Below are 8,701 nucleotides of genomic sequence, written 5' to 3' on the forward strand. Positions count from 1 at the left end.
TATATGAATAAGTATATATATGTATATATATATATATATATATATAAGCCGCGGGCTTCGCCCTCTCCGGCTTCGCATGGGGCTTGACTGCGCAAACAGCGGCCTACGGCCGCAGCTTTCCGCGCTCTAATCCCTCGTTTTCCCCTTCGGCCTCGGCCTCGGGGCGGAACCCCAACACGGGATCCTCAGCACGAAGGAGAACGCGAAGAAGAACGCGAGGAAGAAGAACGCGAAGAAGAACACGAAGTAGAATGGGAAGAAGAACGCGAAGAAGAACGCGAAGAAGAACGCGAGGAAGAAGAACGCGAGGAAGAAGAACGCGAAGAAGAACGCGAAGAAGGACGCGAAGAAGAACGAGAAGAAGAACGTGAAGAAGAACGCGAAGAAGAATGCGAAGAAAAACGCGAAGAAGAAGAAGAAGAAAAACGCGAAGAAGAACGCGAGGAAGAAGAAGAAGAAGAAGAAGAAGAAGAAGAAGAAGAAGAAGAAGAAGAAGAAGAAGAAGAAGAAGAAGAAGAAGAAGAAGAAGAAGAAGAAGAAGAAGAAGAATACCACCTGACCCCGACTTACCCAAGCGCTTTTTTCAAGAATATTTTTAGGACAAAGTGTCACCGTAATACCACCTGTCCCCGACTTCCACAGCGTTTTTTAGAAGAATATTTTTATTTAGACTTATATATACATATATATACTGTATATATATATATATATATATATATATATATATATATATATATATATACAAAGGCAAAACAACCAAAGGAGAAGGGGAACTTCTAGACAGTAATTGCTTTAGTATATCACATCTTCAGACTAAATGAAAGAGATACAGAGTTGTGTTTAAATGTAAGTATCAGGGAGCAACTGTAGGTGGAAGGGGGAGACAATGCAATGCTGAGGGGTGACTTTGCCCCGATCGGCTTGACCAACACAAATGATTCATTCTGGCGGAAACATCTTGGTCACCATTTGGGTTACCAACTTATCACATTTAAAGTATCCATAGCTTTAGTTTATATTTTTATCAAAAGTGACTTATATCAAACAAGATTCTATTACATTTCCTCATGCAGGGTCTTTTCTTTGGGTAAAATTGTTGCCTTGCACATATCAATATGATGGTTGTATAATGCTTTGTGTTGAAATAACGCATTATTTTCCTGAGCAGATCTCATACTAAGTCCATGTTGGGAAATCCTCGTCTCCAAGTTTTTCAAGGTTTGTACAATATGAAATTTGTTACAGTCTTAGCATGGAATCTTAAAAACACTACCGTTGTTGTTAGGCTGCCTGTTCTTAACTAAAGTTTTCTTTGTGTGGTCATATTTAAAAGCAACTTTGATATCCAATTTCTTGAGTAAGTTGACAATAATAGAAAGCTTTTATGAAAAAGAAGAACAAGTGTGTTAAGTTGTTTGTTGCTTTCTTGTTCTTGATTTGTGCTTTGTAAAAACGTTTCTTGGCTGTATTGTAACATAGATTAAGAATATGAGTGTAATTTAACTTTTCTCCTGTAAGCGCTCAAGTACACGGAAATAAAAACTGACCTTTTTACATTGATATGGTGATTAGAATAATAATTAACATATGAAGGAATGTTGGTAAGTTTTCTATAGACTTTTGTTTTCAGAATACCATTACCTCTAATTATCTCAACATCCAAAAAGGGTAAGTTGCTGTTATTTTCTATTTCAAGAGTAAAGTTAATGGAGTATACCAGTAAATTTAGATTAATAAGGAAATCATCGATAGATAAGTTAGTAGGCCAGAAACACAAAACATTGTTTACATATCTGAACCAAATAATTTTTTCATCTTTAATAGTTGGTAATAAATATTTTTCAAATTATTTCCTGTAGATGTTAGTTAAAAATGATGAAAGAGGATTCCCCATAGCCATCCCGAAGGTCTGTGTGTAATATTTTCCCTTAAAGATAAAAGAAGAATTATTTACACACAAACTTATTAAATTTAATTTTTTTTTTACAAGGGATACCATCAGTACTGTTACCTAGAATATTTGGAAGATAGGTTAAAACATCTTAAATTGGGACATAAGTAAAGTGCCCACTAACATCAAAACTAACTAAATTGTAAAGATAATCAATGTTAAGAGATCCTATTTCTAACTCCTTTATTCAAAATAGTGAAGACTTGGTTAAAAAAGTTAAATCTTTTAACATTGATTAGTAAAAGAGGTGTGGAAGGCAGAAGTGAAAGGAGTGAACATGAGGGGGCGACCAAAGATGAGATGTATGTGTGGGATAAAAGGTCCAATGGGAATAAGGGGGAATGTCTGTTGAGGAAAGAAGGGAGAAGACAGAAGATAGGGTTAAATGGAAAATGGTTGTGTATGAATGATGCAGTTATATATGGAGGGGAATGGGTGATGGATGGGGGGTGAGAGAGTATGTGTTAAAGGTATTTTGAAGCAGCTTTAAGGGATTTGTTCCCGTCTTCTCGTTTTCCGCATGAGGGCATGGAGAGGGAGGGCTCGGCGATTAAATGAAACGGCCTTGCTGTGCATGCGCTGTGTCTTGTTTCTAATACAGGGCAGTAGGTGAGATGCAGGGATGATCCGTCTTCTAGGAGGAGCCAAGATAAGAAGGAGGGACGGAGTAAATGGGAGTGGAGTATGCGGGAATGAAATGGGTAGGAGTTCATTTTATGTCTGTTTTAGGGTACCTCTCTTGTAGGTGGAAAAAGTCGCTAGTGTATGTATGTATGTATGTATGTATGTATGTATGTATGTATGTATGTATGTATGTATGTATGTATGTATGTATGTATGTATGTATGTATGTATGTATGTATGTATGTATGTATGTATGTATGTATGTATGTATGTATGTAGGTAGGTAGGTAGGTAGGTAGGTAGGTAGGTAGGTAGGTGTGTATGTATGTATGTATGTATGTATGTATGTATGTATGTATGTATGTATGTATGTATGTATGTATGTATGTATGTATGTATGTATGTATATATGTATGTATGTATGTATGTATGTATGTATGTATGTATGTATGTATGTATGTATGTATGTATGTATGTATGTATGTATGTATGTATGTATGTATGTATGTATGTATGCAATAAAGAGATGTTTTGAAAGGAAGTTTAAAGAGGAAGGGAAGGCAACTCAAGTAGATAATAAAAGGTAAAAGGCGCCGATGGAAAGATGTTAACAGAAGAGGAGGTAATAAAAGGAAAGATTTGCAAAGTATTCTAAGAAGCTGTCAAATGTGGAGGAGGATAGGGTGGGAGTGATGGTACCAGTGGGAGGGGCTAAGAAAATGGCGGTGATGGGAGAGGAGAATGGAAGACAAAAAAATGGGCTTAAAGTAGTTTTGAAAATTATTAGAGCAGTTAAGACGCCTGGGTTAGATGGATGTCATGCTGAGTGTCTGAAGACTAGAGGTACGTTGATAATGGACTGGATAGTAAGGTTGTTTAACGTGTGTTTAAGAGAGGTTAGGGTGCCATAGGACTAGAGGACTGCCTGTATAAATTCCGCCCTACAATGGAAAAAGGAACAACTGTTATTGTCGTAGTTTCAGAGGGATCAGTATGTTGAATGTAGTTGGTTAGGCTTATGGGAGGGTTTTAATTGAGAGGATTAGGAGAAGAACAGAGAAAGTAATTGGTGAGGAACAGCGTGGGCTTAAAAAAGGTAGGGGTTGCATGGATCAGATTTGTGTGGTAAGGCAGATATGTGAGAAATATTTAGGAAAATGTAAGGATATTTTTGGGTCTTTTATGGATAGAAAAGGGCTTAAGACAGGGTAGACAGGAAGGTCCTTTGGGAATATTTGCAGATATATGAGATTGGGGAAAAGTTGTTAAGGACAGTCAAAAGTTACGAGAGTAATAGAACCTATCATAGAATTGGAAATGGAAAGAACTAATGGTTTGAAGTAAACGTGGGGCAGCGTCATGGACGTGTCATGTCACCCTAGCTGTTCAGTGTCTACATGAACGGAGTGGTATATGAGATATATGAGATTAGGGGAAAGTTGTTAAGGACAGTCAAAAGTTACGAGAGTAATAGAACCTATCATAGAATTGGAAATGGAAAGAACTAATGGTTTGAGGTAAACGTGGGGCAGCGTCATGGACGTGTCATGTCACCCTAGCTGTTTAGAGTCTACACGAACGGAGTGGTATATGAGATATATGAGATTGGGGGAAAGTTGTTAAGGACAGTCAAAAGTTACGAGAGTAATAGAACCTATCATAGAATTGGAAATGGAAAGAACTAATGGTTTGAGGTAAACGTAGGGCAGCGTCATGGACGTGTCATGTCACCCTAGCTGTTCAGTGTCTACATGACCGGAGTGGTATGGGAGGTACGGGATGTATAAAGTGAAGCAGAGAGTGATCTGAGAGAGACACATAGAATCAATAGAAGAGAGTCAATAGAGAAGAGAGGCAGAGAGATCCAGAACGAGAGAGAAAGAGAGAGAGAAAAAAAAGGGAAGACAAGAAAAGAAAGAGACGCCTAGGGCCCATCTGAATCTACGTAGATTTTTTGCTACGTTCGCCTTTTACGACAACTTAGCTATACAAGACTTCTGAATCACAATAATTCCCCATATTTATGCAAAGTGAACAGCTATCGTATTTTATTTATTATTATTGTTTCGGACATCGCCAGAGTTCTGCTGGACTACGTGTGACTCGACATTCTCTCTCTGATATTTCTCAACTACGAAACATCGAAGCAGTGTATTTCAGCCTCTGAGATAGCAAATAAGACTAGGACTGATTGCGCGATCTTTTGACTTCAAAAGTTCATACTCATTAACAAGCTATATAAATCGTTAGGTCGTCCACATTTGGAATATGCTGTTTCCGAATGGTCACCGAATTTCATTAAAGACATTGACAGACTGGAAAAAGTACAACGGCGAGCCACAAAACTGATTCCAAATATAAAAAATAAATCATACGAAAATCGACTAAAACATATGAATCTGTTTTCACTAAAAAAAAAAGCGTAGACTCAGAGGTGACTTGATACAGGTCTTTAAAATTCTAAAGGGAATTGGCAACATTAACAGTGACAACATTTTCACACTGAATGAGGATCAAACAAGAAACAATGGTCTCAAACTATCCGGAAATAGATTAAATTTGGAAGTGGGTAGAAACAACTTCGTCAACCGTGTAGTTAATGAATGGAATAAACTTCCTGCACAGGCAGTGCAATGTAGTTCAGTTCGAAGCTTTGAAAAGCATTTAGATAAACACCTAAGCAAGATGCTGTAATGTTTATCTTTTATTTTATATATATATTTTTTTATCATTTGTCTGTTTGATTCTCATTTAGTATTAGTTATATGTCAATTTATTACTATTTTCTATGTACCTGTTCTTTTTATTATTTAACTATACCTATGCATTTATTATAGTTTTTATTTATTCATTTATTATTATTTTTTCGCATCCGACCTAGATATGGACCAAAAGGTCTCCTGTCGGCATGCTCCGCCTTTGTAATCCTTATCTTATGTATTCCCGACTACCAGAAGCTTCACCTAACAGAAGTTATCGTACATCAGTCTCAACTCAAACTACCCACAAGAAATTTGACGATCCTTCCCAGGACGAAAAAGAATTCAGGTAGTGATTAAACTGCTTGTTGGAATTACATATTTGTGGAAAAATGTCTTTTGATTTTTTTTTTCAATTAGTAAACGTTACCACAGAATGCAATCTAGCAGTAGATGATAGGAGAAAAAAGAAAGAAAAATTTCATCTGTCATTTGTTCTCTAAATATTATGATACATATATAACAAAGAGTGAGAAGGTAGGCTGCATATATATATATATATACAAACACGTGAGCCATATTCCACTCAACTTATGTTCAAACAATCCCGAGTAAAAATTTTGAGGATCAGAGGACTTTACAAGTGGCGTGAAGGTCTTAAAAAAAAAAAAACGAAAAAAAAAAACGAAAATAGTGGACTTGCCGAGTGGCACTGGATTTTATTCAGGTTGACGCCAGCCTATTCACCTATGTGGGAAATTATCTCTAAAGACTTCAAGTGATAATCAAGCTAGTTTTTATCACCCTTTGGCCATAAAACAGAATTTCTGTGTCAATTTAATTGCCTGTTGTTAGTCAGTATGAAATACACAAGAAAAATTCTGCGTGAAAACGAGACTCAAGTTTAAGATCTGTGACACATCTGTGACACCAAAAGGCAAACAGTCTTACTCATTTGACGGAAAGACCCCCGGCTTGAATGAGACCCTATCACTTATCTAGCTTTAGGCTTCAATATAATAATATTGGCCATCACTGTCTATCGCACACACAATTCGTTGAAGGAGTTCCGGAAGGCGATTATGCTGCTAACAGTATTTAGGAGTAGAGATTACAACATAGGAGCAGAAGAAAAAGGTCGTTTTTAATCTCGTCAGGAGCGGTAAGTTTTTGTAAAGATTGTGGACGAGTGGACCTAAGAGTTTAGTAATGGCGAAAGCCTCTTCCCGTGCTGAGTTCGTGAGAGGCTCGCCCTCCCGTATTTTTTTTTTTTTTTTTTTTTTGTAGCTATTCACTTATTTTTTTGTCTTCTTGTGACTAGTGGCAAATTCAACTATTGGATAATTCTGGAATGTACGAATTGAGACATCTGAAGGCCTCTTTCAATATGGTCCTGTTTTTTAAACAATCGTCTGCCTACCTGTGGAACGTTTAATTCATCTCATTGGTATTGATTGCTTTTTAAGATTTTTTAAAGATATTTTCTTAAATACAGAGTGCATAATACCAGTGGAGATTCTAGGGGGTGGGGGCTGTGGGGGCCATACCCCCCCAATTTTTCAGCTGGCCCCCAGGTTGGCCCCCCCAGTTGTTTTATTTTATTTTATTTTATTTATTCTTTTTGGCATATCCTATTTTTATCTTGTCCAAAATGGATCTGTGTTTGGTTCTGTTCCGTTTTGAAGCTAGGATTATTTAGTCTTTTTGATATGACTTTCTTTTCTTGCACACATTCCATCTTTACCCAGGTGACTTCGTCATTAATTAATTTATCCACATTTCTGTTTGGAAAACTATATGTCTTATAATCTTCACTATACCCCTATCTTTCTTAGATTTATTAATGTCAGTCGAATATGCGCCTTCTTAAACTGCCTTTATATCTCTATATATGTAATGAGTTTTGTATGCATGTATGTATATATATATATATATATATATATATGTGTGTGTATACATATATATGTTATATATATATATGTATACATATATATATATATACATATATATATATATATATATATATATATATATATATATATATATTCCTGAACTCCCCCACCCGTGAAGGTTCATTTTGCTTGCAACTAATCTCCTATGCCCCCTCACATCTATGTTGGCCCTGAGCTGGCCCTCCAACTTTCATAGTCCTAGAATCGCCACTGCATAATACACTTCCTTCATGTCACCCCTCTAAGGTTTTACTCAGCTCTAAGTTAACTTCTGATCTACAGGAATTATGTAATTGAATTACCTACTTTAATTTTTTCGCTGTGGAGGAAGATTCCCTTAAATGAGTAAAATCACCTGGTAGCAGTTGAACTAAACGACCAAAATTGTATACCGCAGAGAAAGGGTCAGTCAAGATTGGCTCGAGATAGCATGAACTTTTATTTTGTGGTTGTCAATTGAAGGAGTTTCCTTTGCTCATTAACGTCGCTTGGGCGCAATTAGAAACAATGACTAAAGTCGCAAACACAAGGAGAAATATAAATACATTGTGGAGGATGTATTTTCTCCTGACTAAAATCATATAATTTTATTGAGTATGAATGTGTCTGTTAGGCTGTAGAAGCATCATGTTTTCAATAAGGATAGATACGAATAAATATATATATATATATATATATATATATATATATATATATATATACATATATATATACATATATATATACATATATATATATATATATATATATATATATATATATATATATATATCTTTGATGTGTACATTCCAGGTATGTAATTGTTATTATTATTTGCGAGGAAATATCATGTCTTATGTTACGTATGTTCGTAATATGCTACTTTGGTTATGACCGAATCTTGTGTCACCGCAAGGTATTGTTGTCTTTACTCTGTATTATATGTATTTGTTAATGTAAACTACGGTTTTCGTTTGTAATAACATTGTGATTGTTTCAAGCGTCCATTGCGCATACGCCTCTGCTACGACATAGGTTGTGACGTAAGAATATTTCATTTGTATTTCCCGCGTAAACAGACCAAAGACCGGGTCCAATCAAGAAAGTAGCCCGGGTAACAATGTAGGCTCGTCAGGCCAGATAAATCCCGCCCCCCTTCTATTATCCAATGAGCTACGAGCGTATTGCCCCGTCACGCGAATGTGAACGAGTCTATACGATTGGCCAATAAGGTGTGAGGTTTTCTTCAGGCCCTGTCTAGAGCTATCTCATTGGTCAGATTCGAAATGACTGCCTTGAGGTTAGTACTTTCTCCCTTGATATTGTAGCAGTGAGCCATGTTAAGTAAGACTTATTTTGGTATACTCCATTCAGTGTGCACGGAGTGATGTAGTATTTGGGGCTTAGGATTAGCTTAATATTTCAAAATTGTTTAGTGATCTGTGAACTGGTCTTACGTCTGTTCAATCCCGTTAAAAAAAAATTCGAACTTGATT

This window comes from Oratosquilla oratoria, chromosome 44 (genome assembly GCF_046742065.1).
Source record: "Oratosquilla oratoria isolate Oo_2021 chromosome 44, ASM4674206v1, whole genome shotgun sequence".
Lineage (NCBI taxonomy): Eukaryota > Metazoa > Arthropoda > Malacostraca > Stomatopoda > Squillidae > Oratosquilla > Oratosquilla oratoria.